Genomic DNA, 24,187 nt, shown 5'->3' with positions numbered 1-24,187 from the left:
ACCCCTCACTTCACCCTCATATTTTTGGTGAACTAGACCTCATACTCTTCAGAAAAATTGTAAATGTTTCTCATGATGTCAATTCTTTTTTCCACCCCAGTTTCTGGCTGGTGGTCAGAGTGGAGGAGCCAAGTATCACAAGATGGGCCTCTGCTGTTGTGTCTCTGGGCTCTGCCGGAAGTAGAGGTTCTGAGAGTCTTCCAAGGAAGCTGGTCTTTTGTAATCTTCCCAGTCTGGCTCAACAGAAGAAAGAGATTTATTTGGAAGCTGTGGAGACAGAAGGACTAACTCTTCTATCCCTGATGAGCCTAAAGCTTTAGAATCCTGCTTTAAAGATATATTGGTGCAGAAATGATCAACAGCAAAACCTTACTTTTTATTGCCATTATTATTTAATTTTCAGAAAGTATAAACTTCCCTAAAGCATAACCATTACCCTAACCTTACAGGCAAAGGCATGTCCCATTTAAAAAATTAAAACTTCGTTCTTCCCGTAAGCGGCCTAAGGTGATCATGCAAAATGGTTTGCTACTCACTTGACCCAGAAAACCCCACAAAATCATGCAAATCAAGAGATTAAAATTTTCAGGTCCATTTTAAGGAAATGTCTAGGCCATTAAGGGTATGCATATTCAAAAAGCCATCAAGTATTTGAAAGAAGTCACTTTGCAGAAGCTATGTGTGCCATTCCAACGTTAACAATGGCGGAGTTGGTAGATGTGCCCAAGCCAAACAATGGGGTTGGATGCAAGGTCAGTGGCCCAAAAAGAGTGCTGAATTTTTGCTGCACATGCTTAAAAATGCAGAAAGTAATGCTGATCTTAAGGGTTTAGATGTAGATTCTCTGGTCAGTGAGCACATCCAGGTGCACAAAGCCCCCAAGATGCGCCGCTGCACTTACAGAGCTCATGGTCGGATCAACCCATATATGAGCTCTCCCTGCCACATTGAGATGATCTTTATTCAAAAGGAGCAAATTGTTCCTAAACCAAAAGAGGAGGTTGCACAAAAGAAAAAGATATCCCAGAAGAAAGAGAAGCTTATGGCTCAGGATTAAATTCAGCATAAAATAAAAGTAAAACAAAAAAATAGAACTTCAAAATACACTTCATATATCCTTACTCTCAGTACTCCAGCATCATTTGTGATCACCATTCTCCGTGGTCCTTCTTTGTGGAGACCAGCTACACATGATTCTGCAGGTAGGCCTGGTGGTTTATACCTCAAGGACCTGCAGCACAGTTGTTGCTATCACATGCCTGACATGGCAGAGACCCACATTTTCCTTGGCTACTTTCTATTTTATTCTCTTATAGGCACAATGTAAACATGGAGCTCCGTGAGATTCTGAGGAGCTTCAAATACGACCAGGTCTCATGCCTGTCCTTGAAGAAATTTGCTTATAGCTATATGTTTATATATTCTGTCACACATGACAACTAGACTATATTTAGACAACCCTGGTAGTGCAGTGGTTAAAAGTGCTCAGCTACTAACTGAAAGGTCCATAGTTCAAACCCACCTGCCATTCCACAGGAGAAAGATGTGGCAGTCTGCGACCATAAGGATTTACAGCCTTTGAAAACCTAGGGGGTAGTTCTTTTCTGTCCTATTGTCACTATGAGTCAGAATCGACTTAATGGCAGTGGGTTTGGTTTAACTTGGACTATATTTGCCATCACCTACAATGATATTACAGTATTAAGACTGGTGGTAAATCAACTATCAATTAGACTGACTATATAAAGTCATGATCGATTATATAGGATGTCAATTCTAAAATAAATGTGAATAAACTACACTGAATAATTTTTATCCAAAATAGCTATGATGAGACAATTTTGTAGTTTTCTTCTTTCTACAAAAACTAACCAATTTGATTGTAATTGTAATATAATTTTCTTTTAAATGTAATTGTCCTAACATTTAAAGAGAATTTCATTATGCCCTTCCAATGACTGACTGATCAAAGAGATAGGTATCATGATGTTTTAAAAAACTGGAATAGTTTTTGTATGCCTAAAATCAGTATAATACATTAAAGATTGTATACATATTTGGTAGTTATGTTTTTGTGTCAACTTGGCTGGGCAGCTGGTGGTAGTTATTCCCCATGATGAGACTGGCAATCAACTCCGTGGTGGGATCTACCACAAGCAGCTGAGTAGCTGCTTTGGGTATGTGGTCTGTTTCCCATATATAAGCAGCAGCTTTGGGAATGGTCTCTACCTGATGGCACGCTTGGACCCTGCATGTATCCGTGTTGTTGTTCAGCAGCCTGCCATGCTCTGCTGACCTTGGGACTTACAATGGACTTAAATTAACGGCCTGCCGTGTGGTTTGGTAACATTGGGACTGTGCCTTTTTATTTGTTCACTTTGGGCTTGGCAGCCTCAGCAGCCAGCAGCTGTCTGAGTGAAGAAAAGCCTCTAGCTTCAGTGGGTCGGGAGCTGGAGGCAGAGCTGAATCTAAGGCTGAGGGGCTTTCACCCAGCCCCTAGAGCCTGGCATTTTAAACTTGGACTTAAAGCCTCCAAATTGTAAGAATAAACTCCTGTTTGCTATGGCTTTCCCATTTGTGTTCCCGTCAGAGTGGCACTAGGTAACCAGAATTTCATACTTTTTGCAAACCTGCCATTTAAAAAAAGGATGTTTTTGCTGTTGTTAGTTGTCACTGAGGCAAATTCGACTCATGAGCACCCTGTGTGTGCAGAGTACTGCTGCTCCTTAGGGTTTTTAAGACTGTGGCCTCATGCAAACATCACTAGGCTTGTCTTCAGAGATGCCTCTGGGTGGATTAGAACTGCTGACTTTCGTTGAGAATGCAAATAGTTAAGTACTTGACTACTAGTTGAAGGAAAAAATGGTAGATTTGATAAATTAGATTTCAAAATTAAACACAAGCTACAGCATGTTGGTCAGTGTTTAATACACTTGGTAGTGGATAATGTTTCATATTGGATGAGTATTCCAAATGTTTCCTTGGAAAATGGTATGTCACTATTTATTTCTTCTGAAATTATCATTAGAAGTTGCCATATTGGAATATGAATGAAGTTAAAAAGATGAACTTTATATATTTTAAACACCAATAAACCAAATTGTCCCTTTTCTATTTCAGCCTGAAAATCTGCATTTTAAAACTATAGGAGTTAAATTTCTATAGTAATTTTTTTTCTCTCAATAAGGTGGTTCATTGTTGTAAAGAATGTTCTTAAATTACAAAGATTGTATTACCAAAGGATGTCATGTAGTGCTTTCCCTTCAAAATTATGTCATTGTAGGGTGCCTGGAGAAAAATACATATTTGAGCTCCCTTTAAAATTAATGCACCAGGGGACCTTAATTAGAGGAAGTATAGTTTGAATTTTTGAACCCTTCAGCAGTGGAAATATCAAATAGGGACTTGATTAAACAAATCCTGGTATATCTATGTAATTAAATGCAATGCATCAATGAAAATGGTGCTAGATAATAATGCTTATCTGTCCTGGAAAAGGAGATCTTAGTTTCATTCCATTTTTCTCATGCATTTGTTTCAGTATAGTATTGTTCACTGATTCTTTAAGAATCAGGAAATTCTAAAAAAGTTTTTCAAATGCTGAGTTTACAGTTGTCTTTGGAAACTCTAATAAGTGTAGGATGTGGGGAGCGGGGAAGAATTTCTTTACTACTCATGTGGTAGGAGCTCTGGTAGCATAGTGCCTAAAGCACCTGACTGCTAACCAAAAGGCTGGCAGTTCAAACCCACCAGCCACTCCTCAGAAGGAAGGTTGGGCAATCTACTTCCGCAGTAATACTGCCTTGGAAACCCATGGAGGGGTCGGTATGAATCAGGGCTGACTTGACGGCACATAACAACAACAAACTCGTGGTAAAGTTACCTTGTTGTTGAGAATTTTTAATCAAGATTGCCAATTGCAAGAATTTTCATTTCTAGCATTAGTTCAGTTTTCTAGAGAAATGCAGTGCTAATATTTTGCTACTCTTCTGTTACTAATAGCTCAAATTACAACTATTTTAAATACTGACAAAAGAAAATTACAGCAATCATTTCTATATACAAACTAAACCAACCCCACTACCTTCAAGCTGATTCCTACTCATTGTGACCCCATTGGGTTTCCGAGGAGGTAAATCTCTAAGGAAGATCTTGCTTCTATAGAGTGGCTGGCGGGTTTGAACCACCAACCTTCTGGATAGTAGTCAGATGCCTTAGGCATTGTGCTACCAGAGCTCCTTATTCAGTTCTATATGTTGTTGTTGTTGTTGTTATGTGCCGTCGAGTCGGCCCCGACTCATAACGACCCCTCCTTGGGTTTCCGAGGCAGTATCACTACGGAAGTAGGATTGCCTAACCTTCCTTCCGAGGAATGGCTGGTGGGTTTGAACCACCAGCCGTCTGGTTAGCAGGCAATTGTCTTAGCCACTATGCTACCAGAGCTCCTCAGTTCTATATAGGGAAGGAAATTTTTTTTTATTCATGTCACATTTATATGTCATCATTCATGTTTTATCTTAATTCTTTCTTCTCCAATCCCTGCATTATAGCCTAGTCAATATTTTTTAAGTTCATTGAGTCTAGGACAGAATATCAAAGAATTAAAGCTTTCAATTTCTTTTGGTTTTAATTTTTCTTCTTCTTTGTCTTTCTTTTTTTTTTTTTTTTTTAAATGAAAGATGACAGAGATGCAGTTGAAAAGAAGAAAAATAAAGGAACCAAAGATATCTTATATCAAGTGTAAGGGAAAAGTAGCTAGCCTTTCATTTAGGGGTTTGTTTGGTCTTCCTGGTGACCCTAGATTATTCTTATTAATATGTTAAGTAAAGTGATATTTAGAAAAGTTAAAGATTCACAGATGAAACTGAAACTTTTCTTTCTCAAGTCAATTAGGTGACTGAGAGCTAGCTCTTATACTCAGGGAAGTCACCCAATTGAGCAGACAGTTACACTGATATTGTATTGAGGAAGATGAAGACTTGATTTAACTCTTTATTATGTTTAAATGTTACACAGTGGCCCAGATGAACAGAAATGTAATGTTCTTTGCCTTCCCCAAAACTGAACCCAACTTGCTCAAGTCTTTTATTTCTACTCTTTAATGACAATCACTCTTCACAATTGTGGACAACTTGGCCTCTCCTAGCTTAAAACTGTTTCTTCCAGGTGATTATCCAGTCAATTCAGAGTTTAACCTACACAGTTCAAGTTCCACCTGCCCGTTGGAGCTGTATTCCTCTCAAGGGCTTCCTCTTTCTTCTCCCCAGGGTTGCTGGTAGCTGCCATTAAGTCAGCTCCCTGACTGATTAAGACCTTATGAACAATGAAAAGAAATGCCGCCCTGTCCCCTACCATCCCCATGATCAGTTGCAGATTGTACCATTGTGATCCAAAGGGTTTACATTAGCTGATATTTTTGAAAGTAGATTTCCAGGTGTTCCTTCTTAGTCTGTCTTAGTCTAGAGATTCTGGTGAAACTTATTCAGCGTCAGAGCAACACACAAGCCACCACGGATACAAATGGTAGCTGCACAGAAGGTGCATTGGTCAGGAATCCAACCAGGTCTCAGGTATGAAAGGAGAGAATTTACCATTGCAATAAACGCCTCACAGCACCATAGCGGAGGGAAGGAGCATCTGTGCCTAGTGTTCTCTTGTCGTCTCTGGCCTCTGCTCAGGAGTTGCATTCTGCTGTAGCCCCACACCTTGGCCTTTTCTTCCAGGGCATCTGCTACTTATTTAGGTCATTTTCTTTTCTTCCCTTAGATCCGCTGGAGGGAAGATGCAGAGCAACATGAATAATTTGGGAAAAGGAAAAAATAAAACTAACATAAAATTTACAAATTTTATCTTGCCATAACTCATTTGGGTTGAGTTGTCCTTTCCGCAAATAAGTGTTTTGCGGAGAGATGACTCTTCTCTTTAGGGGATGATAGAAGCATGACCCTATTATTACCTCCTTAAAAAATCAGCCAATGCACAAATGCCACTTTTTTCTTCTATAAATAATCACAAAGGTACATTTTATTTCCTAATCAAAAAGTTCTGTAAAGCCTCCAAAATCTGTTTATAATTTACAATCATCTTTACATAAAATGATATGGAAATCTAAAATAAAAGTCCATTAATTTATGTCCTTAATAATATTTATTGAGGCTTTACTATATGTGCAGTTATTAGAGGAAATTGTGGTAAATTAGAACCTACCCTTGGCAAATTTACTGTACATTGGACAAAAACAGTCATTAGAAAAGCTCTTATGGTAAAATATGATGACTGTTACGATAGGGGAAATATATGGGCTGAGAGAGCATTTGGAAGGGGAGTGAGATTTAGTTTGAAATGGAAAGGACAGAAAGAGAAAAGAGTATGTGAGAGATCTCAAGACTGGAAAGACCATGCCGTTGCTGTTGTTAGGGGGTATTGAATTGGTTCCTATTCACAGTGACTCATACAACAGAACAATTTACTGACCAGTCTTGTGCCAGCCTCACAGTCATTTCTATACTTGAGTCTATAGTCTAAAGAAACCAACTGAGTTTCATCACAGTTTATGAATATTCATGGTCCAAAATAAGGGTAGAGATAAACCAGCATTAAACCTTAAAGGGTATTCTTAGGATTTGGGAATTTATCTCTAGGACAATGGGAAGCCATTTGTTGGTTTTAAGTAAATATTTATTAAAATGATTGATCTAGCTGGAAAACTTACGAGAATGTAGGGAGCCCTGAGTGAATGTGGGAAATCATCAATGTATGTAGGTGACTGCTAGTGGCTGAGGACAGCCCCCCCACCCCACCCCAAAAAAAGAAAGATTTGGAAGACATTAAGAAAGTAAGCTCAAAACATCCTGGTGATAGATTACATATGGGAGTAACGAAAAGGGAAGAATCAAGGATTATTTCCCATTTCTCCCTTAAGTGCAGCCTTTAAGGGGACATGGAACACAAAAATTGTTAGCTGGTCAGGAATGGGAAAGAGAGAGTTTAATTTGGGGTATATTTAGCATGAAGAGTCTATAGGACATCTATTTGGAGTTTACAGGAGACAATGGACTATGCAGTCTCGAGAAGCAGAGGTCAGATTATGATGAGCCAACTACAGGATCCAGAGTGAGCAAAGAGCAAAAGAGCTTTGCCAGCACATCCATATATATTGAATGCAGGCTGCACCACTGACTAAACTCACTTTCAACTGACTGGCTGCTCATAGCAGATTTCATCATGGAGGTGATTATTTTATATCAGATCTCTTCAGGGAGATAATTATATCTGATCACAAAATCATATCAATACATAGTTGCCAAACTCCATCATAAATGCCAAACCACTGAGAACCATGGGCCAGCCAAGTTGACATACAACCTTAACAATCACAAAAAAAACAAACTCACTGCTATCGAGTCGATTTGACTCATAGTGACCCCTCCTTGGGTTTCTGAGGTGGTATCACTATGGAAGTAAATTGCCCAGTTTTCCTTCCGAAGAGTAGCTGGTGGGTTTGAACCACCAGACCTCTGGTTAGCAGTCAAATGCCTTAGGCACTATGCTACCAGAGCTCTTTTAACCATCACAGTTGCCATCAAATTAGCTCCAGTTGATGACCACCCAACATATATCAGAGGAAAATGTTCCCCGATCCTGTGCTATATTTATACTTATGTCCATTGTTGTGGCCCATGTATCACTCCATCTCATGATGATTTCCCTCACCTTCCCTGGCACTCCACTTTTCTAAATATGATGTCCTTCTTCAGTGATTGGTCCCTTCTGATGACACATCCAAAGTAAGTGATTTGAAATCTTGGACAATATTCTCTGATCTATAGGGTTTTCATTGGCTAATTTTTGGAAGATCACCAAGTCTTTCTTCCTAGCATGCTTTCATCTGAAATTTCTGCTGAAACCTGTCCACCATGGGTGACCCTTTTGTTATTTGAAATCTTTGTAGCACAGTGCTAAAACAGCAAGGAGGCCACATCTCCTGACCTCCTCTGACCCCACAAGAGGAAGACAGAATCACTATCAGTAGCCCAAGGCCCATTACTGTGAGGCCAGACAGGCTGCCTGCCTCCAGCCCTTTCACCAACCGTTCCTCCCAAAACACCCACCACCTCTCTCCTGGGTTTGATAATTCACTGCAGTGGCCACACAGAACTCACAGATTATGGGGTTAATTAGGGAAGTACCAGGCTGCAATTCAAGTTCAGGAAAAATGCTCAGTCTCTTTCCCAGACCACTGTCTCTTAGCCAAGTCTCTCACAGTCTTTCTCCCAGGAGTGCATGTCCCTCGGTGTCTCACTCAGCAATGCATGTCTCTTGAGTCTGTTTCCCAGTAGCATGTGTCTCTCAGGAGAGCCGGTCTCTTTCAGCAGCACGTCTTCCTCAACCAGCAGTCAGAGAGAGACTTCTGCCTCTAGGAGGCCTCCTTTTGAGCCCGGCAGAGTGGCCAAACCAACATCAGAATTCTAAACACCTGAGAGTGGGAACCTCCCACGCCAAACAGAAATACCCCAGGTGGACAACTTTAGCAATCAGAAGCTCCTCAATTGCCCATGGCAAATTCCACCTTGGAGTTTACAAAGACTTATGGGTAGAAAAGCCATACTAAGTAATTTACTACACTGCACATAGCTTTCAGTATCATGGCAACATGCAACATACCACAATATGACAAATTGAGAGATGGATAGGTGATATAGAACTACATTTCAATTAACACATCTGAGGTGGGAGTGCTTCCTGCAATCATTCAAATATACTTGGTAATTAAAGCATTGGGAGCATATATGATAATCCCAGAAAGAGGATATAAAACTAGGTGAGGATTCAAATCAAGACCTGAGGAACAATGACACGTAAGAGGAAGTAAAGAAGAAGGATATAATAAAGAGAAGACTGAAGCAAAGGCCTGATAGAGTGACAGAATAGCCCAGAGAAGGCTAGGAAAGTGAGAGTTTCCAGAAGGAGAAAATGGTTAAAAATATCCAAAGTTGCTGAGAAGTCAAACAATATAACTTTCTAAAAGTTCATTGACAAATTTGATAAGAACAGTTTTGGTGGAGGCGTAGAGCCGGAAGACATTTTAGATCGAAATAAAGTGAAGAAATGGGTATAGGAGGGTCGGGGCCATGTACATTGAGTGCAGTCACACATTCAAAAAACCTGTCTGTATATTCACCTTTGCTCTCACACTTGAAATGCCTGCCATGGATAAGGAATCCCAGGCCTTCCAAAAGAGAGACTTTCAAAGATGTGGGCTGACTTTGTAGAGACCATTTCTCTGAGTATAGCCAGAGAAAAATCTGGATAAACATTGGGTTTGTCTTTCTGTTTGGCTTCCTGGCTTTAGCAATTATCTGGCCTGTGTGGGCACTGCTTTAACCCCAACTGTACCGTCCCTGCTCAGATTTTGTGCCAAGAGTATTTGCCAGCCCGCTTTAGAGCTGGCAGCTGCTGAAGCATCGCTCTAACTGAGCTGTCTAGTGAGTTCTGCTTTTTTGTGGAGTTGATGGCAGCCCTTCCAGCCCTGCTGGGAGCTTTCATTTCATTGTAATTTTCAGCAAGTGGAATAACATTTAAGTAGTTTACTATTCCCAAGTAGAAATCAAGTTTGATACTATGTGGACTTCTTACTGATACCGATAGTCCAACTGCATTAAATAATTTCTGGAACAAAGTTGGTATAAATAGAAAAATTAAAAAAAAAATCCTTTGGTACAGATAGTACAGAACTGTCTTGTCCATATCATGATAGATGCAGCATAGGATTCTTTGTACATAAGCTCCTTTATTCTAATTTATCTTAGAGAGTAATGGCTTAGAATACTGGTGTCCAGATTAGAAAATTATCAAATCTAGATTAATATGAATTCCACGAGGGCTTTTTACAAGTGACCTTTTGCACATGTGAAATGCCTGCTTTGTTTTTGCATTTTTAACAGCCTTTTCGAATTAAATTACAAACCAACTCTGTCTTGGGGCCAGCAGCACCATCATTCTGTCTCAGAAGAACTGCCGTCTTTCAGTTAGACACCCACACTTGCTACTGAATTGCTCTAGTCTGAAAACAATGAGGCGTTTCATTGTCCAAGTGTCCTCCAATGGACAGAAAACATCAGTCCCCAGCTGAAATCTTCAAATAAGGGAGCCTTTCAAGGTTTGTCTAATACTCTTTAATTCACCCACAAAAAGAACAGAGACCGTTTCCTGGCTCAGAGAATGGATTGGAAAAGAAGATAGGAGGAAGGGAAAGTAGAAAACTTATGACTATTTATCTGATTCCCCAAACTCAACTTTAAAGCAATTACCAATCATGGGCAGAAGTATGTCTTGTTCAAACAGCACATATGCTGGCTGGCTGTGGGGCTCTCACTGTATTTGAATGGAGCAGAGGGAGGTTATTGGGTGTCAACCTGTTCGTGCCTTCTCATGTTCAAAGTGGATTAATCTCTCTGAGCTCAATCTGTTTCTGTAACAAGTTGTAACCGCTAACTGTGCTCTTTCTGCACCATGAGAATGAAGGCATCACTGCCACTGAATTTTAAGCCTGATGACTCAGTGTGCTGAGTCCTTAGTCCTAACAACTGGGAGGAGAAAAACTCAGCAACCAGCCTTTTGATTCTGAAGTGCTCAAAACAAGTCATTTACATTTTCTGAGCACTAGTCCTCTGCTTAGTCTTAAATCTTAAGTTTATGCTGCAGTGCACTAGCAGTGTATTGCCTGTCACGTGTTTGTTCCTTCCACCAGAGAGTGAACTTCTCAAGTAAAGGAATATGTATTTTCTTGTCCATGACCTACCATTTTATTTCCACCATCGGGTCACCCCAGTGTTTGGAACTTTGTAGATGCTCAATATTTTTGCCGTGTGACTGAGTGAAAATAGCTCAAGCTGATAGGAGCAACTTGGTAGCTACCCCTAAACAGATGTTAACAGTCTTGGGTTGGAAATATTTTTTTGTCACTTGTTTTCTACTGAAACTTCGATTATTTTCCAAGGCATATCTCTTGTCATTATTATTATGTGAGAATGATCATCTAATGAGCAGTAATTTTGTACTTGCTAAGTCCACATACTTACCATATTCACTTATTTTTTAATCAACCACTCTGAGATGTATTCTTACCTCCTATTACCAGGATGTTCTTCAGAGATCTCCTGAGGCAATCTGTTTCATCTGTGAGGAAAATGAGACCTACATAGGTAAAAAGGCTGTTGAGAGTGAACTTATGTCAAAGCCAAACTAGAACTCTAGGTTCATACTTCTAGTGGCTGTGACATCAGGGTCCCACTTTATCATTTACAAATGAATAACAAGCACAGAAGCATAATAAATCCCTCATCCCAAATCCCCATACATCAAGTCAGGACAGAGTTGGAGCTGGAAAAATAACATATGAAGTCCTAGTTCTAGTGAGTACCCAAGAAATGCAGCTCTCTGCACTTCCCCCATGACTTCTGTAATTAATTTGCACAAATATTCTGCAAGTGGTTCACATGATGAATTAGAAAACCATAGAATCTCAGGATTGGAAAGAATCTTAGATTTTCATTAGACCTATCCTTGACATTGGCTATTATACCTCCACTGCCTAGGAATGGACAGAGTTAACAATAATGATGAAATAGTAATAATAACAATAATTAGATCTGTCAGGCAGATGTAACTATTTGAAAGTTTATTCTTAGACCAAGCTTACATCCCTGCAACTTTCACTCCTTGGTTCAAGGAGACTATGGAAAACAGGTCTAACCTCTCTTGAATGTGCCAGTCCAACTTTAATGTGAACAAATTGCATTGTCTCTGTAAATCATCTCTCTTCTGTCTGTCCATTATATTTTTATTGCCATAGGACTTACATGATTTTTTTTAATGGCTGGTAATAATTCACAACTTGAAAAATACAAGACAAGAAGAAAGGCAATAAAAAAATCCTAGTTTGTATCTTTAACAGAAATTATTATTTCACAAGCAAGGTATAGGGATCCTGGGACTAAAAGCAAGGGTAGTAGAGAAAATGTGTGAGATAGAGAATTTCTGTAGGAGTTGCCCAACTGAAAACTTTCAACAGCCCTTTGGTGATGACAGTCATTTCTCTTTTATTGTTTCTGATGTCCAGAACTATTAAGATAAAAATTACCATTCAAAGTCTCCCCAAGAGCCTTGCCATTTGTAAGAATAATTCAAAATCTTTGTGTGTATAGAGATGGGATCCACGTTGCATATGTCCTTTCAGAAAATTGTGAGATAAAAAATGTTTGGGATGACTGCAGACCTTTGATGAAACAATCAAAAGATAGACCAAATTTATGTTCGAAGTACTGAAAATTGAGTGTTTTGACAGCATCTCCAGTTTCCTGTGGTTTCAGAGACAGAACCAAAAAGCCTCAATGTCCATCTTTTGTTAGCCACCTAGTTATTTTGTTAAGAAAACAAAAGTGTCTGGAAACTAGAATTAGGACAAGAGAGAGAAATTCATTCAAATTTTGCTGAGCATACAAATTGAGGGGTGGGCAACAGCCAAGAGAACAAATCTGTGAAGTAGCATAAGAAAGAAGCAAAGCATTAAGGAGATAGACATTTCTCTACTTTGGGAGAAAAAATAAACTATAAAAAGTATTATTAGAGGATAATTGTGTCCTTTTCTGAATTATGGACTTCTGCAACTGTGCACAGAGGCTTTTGAAAGCTTTCTTTATCCACCCTTCCTGCAGAGTCCAGCTATATGATAACACAGGAAGCAGTATTTGAATTATATGTTTTTTTATTAAAAAATACAATTAGAGTTGCCTGAAGAGATAAGATTGTTCTCAGTAGGCTAACAATGTATTGGATCAATGCCCCTTTTGGGACTTTTCAACATGAAGATTGTTTCCAGACAGTCTGGTTATAGCTCCCGTGTGAGAACTCCTTCTGAACAAAATGGTTCCATTTCCTTTTCCTTTCCCTCGATGCGGTGTTTTGGACTCTCTATGCACTTTACCATTATTTTTAACCACACAAGTGAAGAAATGATGAGGCTCACTCTATACATGATTCTGGAGTGAGGTAAAGAATGTACCCACCTCATCCTGGAAGTCTGCCTGTGAAAGCAGTCACAGGCAACATCTGTGCACACAATTCCCATCACAGTTTTCTCCACATGGCAAATCCAAATACAGTATTGCAATCTCACATCTTTAGTTACCTTGTAGAAGATAATTCTCTCACTTTTATAAATGTCTATCCAGTGAAAGGCAAGTCCACTGTCTGTAATAAAACTTTTTGTTTTTCTTTTGACTACATTTTTTTTCCGTTTTCTTTATTTTAAACTCTTGTGTGCCATTGAACACTTTTGATAGCTTCTGACTCAGATTGTTGTTGTTGTTATGTGCTGTCGAGTCAGACCCGACCCATAGCGACCCCTCTTTGGGTTTCCGAGGCAGTATCACTATGGAAGTAGATTGCCCCATCTTCCTTCCAAGGAGTGGCTAGTGGGTTTGAACCACCAGCCTTCTGGTTAGCAGTCAAGTGCCTTAGGCACTATGCTACCAGAGCTCCCTGACTCAGATTAGAGAAATAAAATCTGATTGTACTGGGAGTGATATTCTATATTTAAACTTATTCAGTATTATTGCTTTTGTATATTAAAATCAAATTAGCAAGAAACATCTAATAATATTGAGTTGATGGGTACGTAGTTTAGACTATACATTTTTGATCAAATGTCACTGAAGCATCCTAAAAGATTACCTCAGATCCAAGAAAACCAAGTGCTGTGTCAAGTTTTACTCCAGTGGGAAAGCAATGGGACATGAACACAGACACTATTTGGGTTCTGTGATTTTGTCATGTTCTTGGCAATTTATAAATCCAGGTTTGATTTATCTTGAAAGTCTTTGCTTTTTGGATATTGTTACTATAAAATATTATTTTTGAGAAATTAAATTCCCACAAAATTTAAATCGTAAATAGGCTGTTTAGGGAAAGACAAGGTATATCATTTATCAGTAGCTTTTGTCTGTTTTTGTGCAGTTAAAACACAGTTTTAACAGATTGCGTATGTAAAATTTGCTAACAGATGTAACAGTACTGCATAGTTGGCTACTTTTGTCATTAAGTACCATCAATATTGTTTTTGACTCATAATGACCCTATGTGACAGAATATAACTGTCCCATAGGGTTCCCTAGGCTGTAATCTTTACAGAAGCAGATCGCCATGTCTCTGGGTGGGTTTGAACTGTCGACTTTTCAATTAGCAGGTGCACGCTTAACCATTGCATCACTGAGACTCCTTATGTGGTCAGTTATCACCATTATTTTCATGGTGGATTTTATTTCTTGAGGAAGAGGCATGTTGTAAAGTGGAAAGAATATGAGATTCCAAGTCAAGTGGACCTAGATTTAAATTTTGACTCAAGCACTTAGTAGCTGGATCCTTTGGGCAAATTACTTCACCCTGGTGAATTCCATGTTCTAGTCTATTAAGTGAGTGTATGTGTGTGTGTGTCTGTGTATGCACACATACATACTTTGCAATGTGGATGTTGTGGAAGGGGTAAGCAGTAATATATTTAAAGTTCATGGAACATTGCAGTCACTCTTTTTGTCATAAAATATGGAGCAACATTGACTTGAGCCAGACCCAGACCAACTTATCTGATCTTGGACAAATTATTTAACATCTCTGTGTTATTTTCCTCATCAGAAGATTGAAATAATAATTGTCCCTATCTCAGTATTGTGAGACACTCTCACTATTATGTGTGACAGTTAAAAGAGATTAATAGTCAAGTTATATAAATTGCTTAAAACAATGTCTGGCACGTTGTTGTTGTTAGGTGCCGTTGAGTCAGCTACAACTCACAGCAACCCTACGTACAACAGAACGAAACACTGCCTGGTCTTGCATCACCCTCACAATCCCTGCTATACTTGAGCCCATTGTTGCAGCCTCTGTGTACATCCATCTTGTTGAAGGTCTTCCCTTTTTTTGCTGACCCTCTACTTTATCCAAACATGATATGCTTCTCCAGAGACTGGTCCCTTCCAACAACATAACCAAAGTAGGTAAGATGAAGTCTGGCTATTCTTACCTCTAAGGGGCATACTTGCTGCACTTCTTCAAGGATTTGTTTGTTCTTTGGGCAGTCCACAGTATTTTCAGTATTCTTCACCACCACCACCACAATTCAAAGGCATCAACTCTTATTTGGTCTTATTTATTCATTGCCAAAATTTCACATGCATATGAGGTAATTGAAAATACCATGGCTTGAATTAGGTGCACCTTAGTTTTCAAAGTGCATCTTTACTCCTTAACACTTGAAAGAGGTTTTTGCAGCAGATTTTCCCAATGCAATACATTTGATTTCTTCACTGGTGCTTCCATGGGTGTAGATTATGGATTCAAGTAAAATGAAATCCCTTAAAACTTCAATCTTTTCATTTATTGTGATGCTGCTTATTGGTCAAATTGTAAGGATTTTTATTTTCTTTATGTTGAGGTGTAATCCATACAGCAGACTATAGTCTTTGATCTTCATCAGTAAGTGATTCAAGTCTTCTTCACTTTCAGCAAGCAAGGTTGTGTCATCTTCCTTCAAGGTTGTTAATGAGTCTTCCTTCAATCACATCTTGATTGCGTATTTGGTCAATTTCAGAGTGCAGAAGTTGGTAAAAATCTTCAATTTCCTCGTCTTTGGCTTTGGTGTGAGCTCTGGTGGTATAGTGCCTAAGGCATTTGACTGCTAACAAGAAGGCTGGTTCAAACCCATCAGCCACTCCTCAGAAGGAAGGTTGAACAATCTACTTCTATAGGGATACCACCTCAGAAACCCAAGGACGGGTCACTATGAGTCAGATCCGACTCCATGGCAGTGAGTTTTTTTTTTTTTTTTCCTCAATACCTCATTCTTCGTCATATAGTCCAGCTTCTCAGATTATTTGCTCAGTGTACAGATTGAATCCACCACTTGTCTGTCAGTTTGTTGTACTGTGGTGTCTTATGTGTTGTTGTGAAGCTGGAGGCTGTGCCACTGGTGTTTCACATGCCAGCAGGCTCACTGTGGTGGTTAAGTTTGTGTGCCAACATGGCTGGGCCTGTTCAAGTGGCTGGGCAGCTGGATGTAGTATTCCCTGTGATGAGACTGATAATCAGCTCCATGGTGAAATCTACTCTGAGCAGCTGAGTAGCTGCATTAGGGCTGTGGTCTGCTTCCTGTATATAAGGAGAAGCCTTGGGGATAGTCTCTAGCTTATGGCATGCTTGAACCTTGCATGTAGATGAGTTGTTGCTCAGCAGCCTGCCATGCTCTGCCGATCTGGAGACTTTCAATCGACTTGAATTAACGGCTTGCCATGTGGTTTGATAACATGAGGACTCTGCCTTTTTACTTGTCAGCCTTGGGTTTGTCAGTCTCAGCAGCCACCAGCTGTCTGAGTGAAGAAAATCCTTTAGGTCCAGTGGGCCAAGAGCAGGAGGCAGAGCTGAACCCCAAGTTGAGAAGTTTTCACCCATCCTCTAGAGCCTAGCACTTTGAACTTGGACTTCTAGCCTCCTAAACTGTGAGAGAATAAACTCCTGTTTGTTCAAACCATCCCATTTGTGGCGATTAATATTCCTGTCAGAGTGGCACTGGGTAACCAGAACAGTCACCCATGGTAGACAGGTTTCAGTGGAGCTTCCAGATTGGGACAGACTTGGAAGAAGGAAGAGGTCATCCAATTCTCAAAGAATTGGCCAGTGAAAACCTTATGAATAGCAGTGAAACACCGTCTGATATATTACTGGAAAACTTTATAAATAGCCCTGAAATATTGTCCAATATAGTGCCAGAAGATGAGCCCCTCAGGTTGGAAGGCAATCAGAATATGACTGGAGAAGAGCTGCCTTCTCAAAGTAGAGTCGACCATAATGACATGGATTCAGGAAAGCTTTCAGGACCCCCATTTGCTGATGTGGCATGACTCTAAATGTGAAAAAAATAGCTGCAAATATCCATTGATAATAAGAACATGAAATGTATGAAGTAGGAATCTAGGAACATTGGAAGTTGTCAAAAATGAAATGGAACACATAAAGATCCATGTGCTAGGCATTAGTGAGCTAATGTGGACTGGTTTTGGCCATTTTGAATCAGACAACTACATGATCTGCTTTGCCAGAAATGACAAATTGAAGAGGAATGGTGTGGCATTTATCGTCACAAAGAATGTTTCAAGATCTATCCTGAAGTACAATGCTGTCAGTGATAGGATAATATCCATAAGCCTACAAGGAAGACTAGTTAACACTATTATTATTCAAATTTACACATCAATCACCAAAGCCACTCTCACTGCTGTTGTGTTGTATATGACTCATAGCGACCCTTCCTTGGGTTTCTGAGGTTGTATCACTATGGAAAGAGATTCCCAATCTTCCTTCCAAGAAGTGGCTGGTGGGTTTGAACTGCCAGTCTTCTGGTTAGCAGTCAAATGCCTTAGGCACTACACCACCAGAGCTCCTACCAAAGCCAAAGAAAAGGAAATTGAAGATTTTTACCAACTTCTGCACTCTGAAATTGACCAAACATCCAATCAAGATATGTTGATTATTACTGGTGATTGGGATGAAAAAGTTAGAAATAAAGAAAAATTACCAGTAGTTGGAAAATACAGCCTTGTGACAGAAATGACACTGGTGATCTCATGATAGAATTTTGCAAGACCAAAGGCTTATTCATTGCAAATACTTTTTTTTAACAACACAAATGGTGGTTATACATGTGGACTTCACCAGATGGAGTACACAGGAGACAGATCAAGTACATCTTTGGAAAGAGGCAATAGAGAAGCTCAGTGTCTTCAACAAACAAGGCCAAGAGCTGACTGTGGAAGAGACCAACTGCTAATATGCAAATTCAATGTGAAGTTAAAGACAATTAAAACAAGTCCAAGAGAGCCAAAGTATGATCTTGAATATATCCTTCCTGAATTTAGAGAGCATCTAAAGAATAGATGTGATGTATTGAACACCAATGACCGAAAACCAGAGGACTTGTGGCATGACATCAAGGACATCATTCATGAAGAAAGCAAAAGGTCATTAAAAAGACAGAAAAGGAAGAAAATACCAAAATGGATGTCAGAAAAGACTCTGAAACTTGCTCTTGAATGGAGCATTTGCTAAAGCAAATGGAAGAAATGACAAGATAAAAGAGCTGGACAGAATATTTCAAAGAGCAGCTTGAGAAGATAAAGTCTATTATTATAATGAAATGTGCAAAAACCTGGAGTTAGAGAATCAAAGGAAGAGTATGCATGGCATTTCTCAAGCTGAAAGAACTGAAGAAAAAATTCAAGCCTTGAGTTGCAATACTGAAAGATCCTATGGGCAAAATATTGAATGATGCAAAAAAAAAAAACATCAAAAGAAGATGGGATGAATACACAGAATCAGTGTACAAAAAAAAAAAAAAAGTCAATATTCATCCATTTTGGGAGGTGGCATTTGATCAAGAACTGATAGTATTGAAGGAAGAAGTTGAAGTTTCACTGAAGGAATTAGCAAAAAAGCAAGGTGCCAGGAATTGATGGAATACCCATTGTTTTGGTTACTTCATGCCACTTTAACAGAAATACTCACAAGTGGGATGGCTTGAACAAATGGGAGTTTATTCTCTTACAGTTTTGGAGGCTAGAAGATGAAGTTCAAAATGCCAGACTCTAAGGGCTGAGTGAAAACCCCTTGACCTTGGGCTTCAGCTCTACCTCTGGCTCCAAGCCCACAAAAGCTGGAGGCTTTCTTCACTCAGGCAGGTGCTGGCTGCTGAGGCTGACAAACCCAAAGTCAACAAGTAAAAAGGCACAGTTCTGGTATTACAAAACCACATAGCAGGCCACTTGTTAAAAGTCCCAAGATTGACAGAGCATGGCAAGCTACTGAATGAAGACTCAGCTACATGTAGGGTCCAAGCACGCTAAAAAGCTAGTGACCATTCCCAAAGCTTCTTCTTATATATGGGAAACAGACCACATTCTTAAAGCAGCTACTCAGCTGCTTCTGGCAGATCACATCATAGAGTTTATTACCTGTCTCATAATGGGGAATAACTATCACCAGCTGCCCAGCCACTCAAAACTGGGCCCAGCCAAGTAGACACATAATTTTAACTACCACATCCATTGAGATACTTCAACAAGCAGATGCTGCACTGGAGGTACTCACTTGGCTATGCCGAGGAATTTGGAAGACAGCTACCTGGCCAATTGACTGCAAGAGATCCATATTTATGCCCATTCCAAATAAAAGTGATCCCACAGAATGTGGAAATTATTGAACGATATCATTAATATCACATGCAAGTAAAATCTTGCTGATGATAATTCAAAAATGGCTGCTGCAGTATATTGGGAACTTATACAAATGCAAGCAGTATTCAGAAAAGGATGTGGAACGAGGGATATCATTACTGATGTCAGAGGGATCTTGGCAGAAAGCAAAGAATACTAGATATTTACTTGTGTTTTACTGACTATCCAAAAGCAGTTGATTGCATAGATCATGACAAATTATGGATAACATTGAGCAAAATGGGAATTCCAGAACACTTAATTGTCCTCATAAAGAAACTATACATAGACCACGAGGCTGTCATTCAAGTGAACCAAGGAGATACTGCATGGTTTAAAGTCAGGAAGGGAGTGTGTCAGGGTTGTATACTTTCACCATACTTACTCAATTTCTATGCTGAGAAAATAATCCAAGAAGTTGGACTATATGAAGAAAAGTGTGGCATCAGGATTGAAGGAAGACTCATTAACAACCAGCAATATGCAGATGACACAATTTTGCTTGCTGAAAATGAAGATGATTTGAAGTACTTACTGATGAAGATTAAAGATTTCAGTCCGCAGAATGGATTACACCTCAACATAAAGAAAATGAGAATCCTCACAACTGGACCAATAAGCAGCATCATTATAAATGGAGAAGACTGAAGTTGTCAAAGATTTCATATTCCTTGATTCCACAATCAATACCAATGGAAGCAGCAGAAATAATAATAATAGAAGAAGAATATAATAATAATAATAATAGAAGAAATAATATGATGTATTCCACTGGGCAAATGTGCTGCAAAAGACCTCTTTAAAGTGCTGAAGAGCACTTTTCAAAGATGTCTCTGAAGACTGTGGTGTGCATCACTCAAACCATGGTATTTTCAATCGCCTCATATGCATATGAAAGCTGGACAATGAATAAGACTGAAAAAGAGTAGATGTTTTTGAGTTGTGGTGTTGGTGAAGAATAATGAAAATAGCATGGACCGCCAGAAGAACTAACAAATCTGTCCTGGAAGAAGTGCAGCCAAAATGTTCATTGGAATCAAGGATGGTAAAGTAGAGGGTCAATGAAAAAGGGGAAGGCCTTCAATGAGATGGATTGACACAGTGGCTGAAAGGATGGACTTGGGTATAGCAAGGATTGTGGGGCTGTGTTTTCTTCTGTTGTACATAGCGTTGCTGTGAGTCAGAGCCAACTCAACAGCACCTAACAACAACAGCAGATTGAATAAATATGGTGAAAGGATACCATCCTGATGCATACCCTTCCTGATTTTAAAGCATGCAGCATCCCCTTTTTCTGTTCAAATGGCAACATTTTGGTCTATGTGCACGTTCCTCAGGAGCACAATTAAGTGTTCTGGAATTCCCATTCTTTTCAATGTTATTCATAGTTTATTATGATTTTACACAGTCAAATGCCTTTGTATAGTCAATAAAACACAGATATACATTTTTCTGATATTCTTTGCTTTCACCCAAGATGCATCTGACACTAGCAATGATATCCCTTATTCCATGTCCTCTTCTGTATCCAGCTGGAATTTCTGGAAGTTCCCTGTAGGTGCTAAGTAAATGTTTACTATATTTCACAGTTATTTAAAAGGCTAACATTTCACATTGGTTTGGAAATACTTAGAAAAAAAAACTGTGTCCATTCCCTCCTAACCAATGAAAAGATTTTAATCAAAGTTCTCAACTGACCCTCTTTTCTTCATCAATTGTTCTTTTCTTTCTTTCTTTTTTTTTAAATAATATTTTCTTTGTCACCTATTATGTATCCTTAAGCAGTTTGGATCATTCTTCCAACTTAGAACTATGTAAATAATGTATGTTTGTATGAGTTGATAAACATTTCTCTTCCCAAATTATCCCCTCTACAAATGTTAGCATTAAACTGTAACTTGCTTTGCGTGGACCTCAATATGTTTCCAGTCAGAAATAAGAAGTAACACCTAATATGGCGCAGTCATATTTCTAGGGAGCTCTGGTAGCGTAGTGGCTAAGGCACTTGACTGCTAACCAGAAGGCTGGCGGTTCAAACCCACCAGCCACTCCTTGGAAGGAAGATAGGGCAATCTACTTCCATAGTGATACTGCCTCGGAAACCCAAGAAGGGGTCGCTATGTGTCGGGTCCGACTTGACGGCACATAACAACAACAACAATGATACAGTGGGACTTGATATTAGACACACCTGAATTTAACCTCAACTCTGACACTTGTTGTTGTGTGACCTGGGTTTACACAACCTGGAGTTATTCTCTGTGAGTCTGTTTTCACCATATGCAAAAGGCATGGCGGTGTGATGATAAAATAGGATAATGTACTTAACAGTTCTATTACAGCTGGATTGTAACAAAGCTATTTATAACTGATCTTCACTTTAGACTGTTTCAATGGCAACCTACATGAGATCAAATTCTGGCTTTTCTGCTTAGTAACTTAGTGACACTGGCAAATTATTTAACTTCATTAGGCCTAAATTTCCTCATCTGTGAAATGGGAATAATAATAGCATCTACCTCAAGGGGTTATTATGGAAATTAAATGAGCTAATCCATCCAAAGCAATTACATAACCTCTGGCAAAGAAAGTTATCAGTAAATATTAGACACAACTGTTGTCTAACTGGGACATAAGATTTAAACACATAAAACCTTAAGAAAATAATATGTAATAGCATCAAATTCCAGAATGCATAAGACTGACAGAACATCAACATTCTGGGAAAGAATAGGATGAATATGTGGCACAGTTCAAATTTTATATGCCAACTCAACTGAGTATTGATTGCATCCCTTGGAAATTTGTGAGCTTTCTGTGTTTCAAGAGCTTTTCAAAATTGGAGCAGCATTTATGTTTGTAGTTTCTTGAAACACAACAGTCAGCACAGAGTGTCTTTTTAAAGGTCAAGTTGATTCTAACTGATGGTGACTTCATGTGTGTCAGAGCAGAACTGTGCTTCATTAGGTTTTCAATGGCTAATTTTTTTTCACTTTTTATTGTGATTTGGGTGAAATTTTACAAAGCAGATTTGTTTCACATTCAACATTTCTTACACATTTTGCTTTGTGACATTGATTACATTTCCCACAGTGTAAAGCTCTCTCCCACTTCCTGACTGTGGTTACCCTTTCCCTGCATCCTTCTTGCCTTTGCATTCCTGCCTCCCCATCCTTGTCCTATGCAAATGCTGCCCTTCTGATCTCCCATGGTTGATTGTTCTAAGGAGTGAATATCCCTGGTGTAATTGTTCAGCTAGTAGGCTTGTCAATTGCCTGGCTGGTGGTTAAGCCAAGGGAGTGAATTCATTTCTAGGTTTGAAGGGGGGCTTGGGGCCGAAGTGTCAGTTTCATCTATCTGACCAGATGATTTAGTCTTTTTTATGTTTTTTAATTTTTTTGTACATTTTTTTCTCCCACTCTATTCAGGATCTCCAGTTTTGCTCCCTTTCTGAATAGTTGGCATTGGTAGCTGAGCACCATCTAATTCTTCTGGTCTCAGGGTCATAAAGCCGAGGTTCTCATAGTCCATTTTTCCTTTGGACTGTTTCCATGTCTTTGATTTTCTTCACTCTTCTTTGCTCCAGACAGGGAGAGACCAATAGTTGCATCTTAGATGACAACTTGCAAGCTTTTAAGACCCTAGTCACTACTCACCAAAGTAAGATACAGAACAATGTTTTTGTGTACTATGTTGTTCCAGTTGATCTTGTTGTCATCTGTGACCATCATGCCCAACTGATAACTCTTTGGAAGAAGATCTCCTGCCCTTTCTTCTGAGGCACCTCTGGATGGACTCAAACCTCCAGCATTTTGGCTAGATGAGTGCATTCATTATTTGTACCACCCAGGGGCTCCAGTTGTCTTTTCATTTGTTTGTTTTATTGTGATTTAGCTGAAAGTTTACAGGAAAAAAAATGTTTTCCATTCAACAGTTCATACATAGTTTCAGGACATTGAGTGCAGTCTCCACAATGTAACAGCTCTCTTCCCACTGCTTTCCTGTGGTTACCTTTTCCCTGTGCCTTCTTTCCTATGCATTCCTGCCCTCTGAGCTGTCTCCCTGTGAACATGCTGTCCTTCTAATCTACCATGTTTGACTTTTCTAAGGAGTGTACCTACCTGGTGTACTTGTTCACCTTTTAGGCCTGTCTATTGTTTGGCTGGAAGTTAAGACATGGGATTAGTTCAATTTCAGGCCTGAAGGGTGACTATGGGTCATAGTCTTGGTTGTTTCACCAGTTTCTGTCAGACGAGTAGGACTGGTCATTTTTATGATTTTGAGTTTTGTCCCACATTTTTCTTCCATGCTACCAGGATCTTGAATTTTGATCCTTTTCTGAGTGGTTGGCAGTGGTAGCCAGACACTATATAGTTCTGATCTCAGGATCATATAAGCTGAGATTCCCATGGTCTACTAGTCCCTTGGACTAATTATTTCCATGCATCTTTAATTTTCTTCATTCTTCTTTTCTCTGGATGAGGAGAAACCAGTTGTTGCATCTTTGATGGCCACTCACAAGCTTTTAAGACCCCAGTCACTATTCAGCAAAGTAGGATGTAGAACAAATTTTTGTGTAGTATGTTATACCAATTAAGCTTAATGTGACCCTGTGCCCATGATCCAGAGAAAACAAGCCCAGTGACTTTCTTTCTCAGGGTGCTTACTTGTGGCTAAGAAGTTATTGTAAATTTGCCTCCCACTAGCTCTTTTTATTTATATGGACATTCTTATAGCACATAAAAATACATATGTAGAGGTTCCGGCAAGATGGTGGACTAGGCAGAAGGATTGCACAGACTCTCTTCAACAAAGAAAAGGGAAACCAATTAACACAGACACAGAAGATAATCTTGGACCCCTGAGCC

The 24,187-nt window shown here is 39.3% G+C and overlaps 1 pseudogene; it reads left to right on the top strand.

Moving 5' to 3' along the window:
• The first annotated feature begins 520 nt into the window (after positions 1 to 520).
• LOC103196416 lies at positions 521 to 1,057 on the top strand (annotated as a pseudogene).
• Positions 1,058 to 24,187: the final 23,130 nt, after the last annotated feature.

Source organism: Orycteropus afer, unplaced genomic scaffold (genome assembly GCF_000298275.1).
Source record: "Orycteropus afer afer isolate SDZICR_OR568_19922 unplaced genomic scaffold, OryAfe1.0 scaffold00066, whole genome shotgun sequence".
NCBI classification, from domain to species: Eukaryota; Metazoa; Chordata; class Mammalia; order Tubulidentata; family Orycteropodidae; genus Orycteropus; species Orycteropus afer.
The sequence above is the reverse complement of the archived record's forward strand: the minus strand, read 5'-3'. Positions and strand labels throughout refer to the sequence as shown.